This window comes from Schistocerca americana, chromosome 3 (assembly GCF_021461395.2).
Source record: "Schistocerca americana isolate TAMUIC-IGC-003095 chromosome 3, iqSchAmer2.1, whole genome shotgun sequence".
NCBI lineage: Eukaryota > Metazoa > Arthropoda > Insecta > Orthoptera > Acrididae > Schistocerca > Schistocerca americana.
The window spans coordinates 193,736,332-193,739,586 of NC_060121.1; positions in this window are offsets into that span (position 1 = coordinate 193,736,332).

Here is a 3,255-nt window from a genome sequence, read left to right on the forward strand (position 1 = left end):
ACAGTCACAACTGGCTGAACTCAGTATCATGTATCAGCTGCTTTCATCCTGATGTCGGCAGCCACACTTTGTGGGATTGGCTTCAAGAGAGATCAAAACTTCTGTGGAGCGAATCTGACCCGTGACATGTTAGCCAGTGACCATTCTCAAAAGGAATGGCTGGATGTGTGTTCAGGGTGCGCTAAATTAGTTACTGCAGCTTTCGAGACGTGCGCAAAAGAGTTTAGGTCAGGTGAAATTGGAGTCATACGAGTACATTCACGCACCTGGAGCGTTCCTTAATGATTATGACACAGTTTAGGAGACGATGGGGTACCACATTGTCTTGCTACAGGTCCTGGTTTTCTGCAGAATAAAATCAACAAAGTTTTTGCTATCACACCGAAATATTTTCTGAGCATTTTTGTATAAGGGATCCATTGGCCCCCGTGGCCTGTAATGGAGGAACTGCATTTCGTTTGATATCTTTATCTTTGTGAATGTATTACACAGGAAATTTCGGCACAATAGGACAAATTTGGTCACAATACGCTGTGCATTTCTTGAACAAGAAACAAACTTGTTCCATTCACTCACGGTCCTTGCTAATCGTAACATAACGATGCATGATAGTAACCGTCACGCATTCTACTGTTAAATCTTAAGACGGCCTGGAACAGTGAACAAAATGTGATCTATACTGGTTTCTTCGTAGAATAAAGGAATAAGATCGCTGACATCTTCTGCGACAGTGCTCGGCCTTTATGCAAATGTTAACTAATGGAAGTCAAAACGCAGTAATTACATTAGTGGTGATGCCTATATCATCCAGTGCCAGTAAAAGTAGTCGAAAATCATATTTTCTGTGACACTGCTAACGCTGGTGCTAGCACCAGTCCTGTATTTTAGTGTTGACTCTGAAGCTGTCTTAATTCACCGAAAACCATTCAGAAAAGATACTAAAATCTAATGCAATTTTGTTCATAAAACAGATAATCCTTGTTTGAAATTATGTGTAATACCTGTGGGCAATTCTACTTACGTATAGTTCTTCAACAAGTAATTTTTCCCACAAATCCTTCAACAAGGCAGGCATACAACTGTGCTGTTTCATGACACAGTAAGGTTGGAGGCAGGTGATCCCCAAATTTTAAAAGTTTTGGATTCTTATAAATAATTGTTCATGAGTCAAGACTGCAAAAAATATTTATTATCATGATAAATAGCTTGGGATAAACAATTAGCCATCTTCAGGTCAATTTTGACGAACATTGCTTCATGACCAGATAAAAATGTGTCTCCTACCGGCCTGTTGATTAGAACCAACATTTGTCACCTTTTGTCTGAAGACAGCTAGCTGTTTTAGCCAAAACTGGTTATCATTATTATAAATAATTTTTACGTTCTTGACTGATAAAGGATTATTTGTAAGAATACATAACTTTTAGGCATACAACTGTTGTGTCTCTCCATACCTGCCCATCTTCACGACGCTCTGGGTTCATAGACATTTATTCTATTCCCCGTCGTCTAACAACCTCTTTTAGCGTGAGCAGGTACCATGCTTTGGCATACAGTTATGGCACTTCACGCAGTTTAGCCTGCTGTGGTATACAGACGTGAAATTGGACATACCTTACATAAAGATATATGTCGTGTATTCTCCGAATTTCTCCGAATTTCTGAAAAACTGGTAGGAACTGACGATCCTGAAGAGTTCAAAACAGCCACGATAAATGAGTTGATTTTGAACAGTGGGACTAAACTGGTGCACCCTGATGTGTCGTATAGAACAGAGCAGGATTAACCAAACATTTAAGAAAGGGTTAAACACAAAGGAAATCGGACTATGATCACTGCATAATGGGCGCCCAGGTTTCATGGCCCTGTGACAGGTAGGGAAAAGTGGAGGAATTTGGCGCACCTAAGGGATTTTGGCTATAACCTTTACTCTATAATACCTATAGCTACACTTTTCGTATAGCATTAGCCGCATGTGTTTGCTGTAACACATCTTAAAACCATAAATATACAGCTACACATTTTAGGTAAAAACTAATGACCCCTTTTCAAATTGGAATAAGGAATAGTATAAGATATTTAATTCAAACATCTTATAACACAAAACGTATGTATTGAATACCATTTTTATTAAACAAAACAGGGAACAACATGGTTTAGAAGAGAAAGTATCGGAAATATCAGCCTGAATTAACTATGGAATAGATACAAAACAATAATAGTTTCTCTTCTAAAATAGTGACAAATATGAAGACGACTACTGGAGTATAAGCGTATTCAATCTCTTGCACATCTGTAAAGCAACTAACGCTTCTGCAGACAGGAGTCATAGCTATAGTTTTGAGGTTTGTACGACCCACTGAGTTCAGAATGACACCAAAAAGCACTAGAAATACACCAGCCCCATTTCTCGCCATCTTTGCCAAATTCACCGCATACTACCCATGATGATGGCCTATCTAATACAAGTTTCATTGTGAACAGCACCGATAACATTTCGTAGTGCACCTCCAAGAAGTTCTCACTGTTTTACAGGTGTACATCTTCGAAATGTAAACAGACTGATCAAGTCCTATAAGAATGACGCACTATGTCATTTTTCTTTCATTAAATATATGTTAACGTATCTCATTTAGCTACCTACGTTCGTGAGTTTGGAATTGAAGTATGGTAAAATAGCGAACTCGGCCAATATACCTAAACTTCCCCAACAGCAATGGCTTATGCAAAAGTAAGAAATTCGAGCTTTGCTTAAGACAAATAATACTTAGCCTACATGATTGTTAATTCGACATTTGTCGTTACATCAATGCAAGAAACAGAGCCAAAAAACTCAGAACCTGCTACGAAGAAGTGTTTTGAAGATGAAGTAATTAGTTAGAATAACATTATTTACGTGTTTCAAAACTGAATGAAGTACAAGAATGTGTGAATTTCTTGACAAGAAAAATGCATACCATAATAAAAACAGAAAGCATATAGTATCATGGAATACAATTAAAGAAAGACACACTTAACTAAAACTCCCTGGAAGATTAAAACTGCGTGCCGGACCGAGACTCTACCACTTACACGCGAAAGGCAAAGGTCCCGAATTCGAGTCTTGGTCCGGCACACAGTTTTAGTCAGCCAGGAGGTTTCATATGAGCGCTCACTCCACTGCAGAGTGAAAAACTCATTCTGGACACACTTAACTGATAAATGGTAGATCTAGCTACTTAAAAAAGATGAAGCTTGAGACATGACAGTCACATG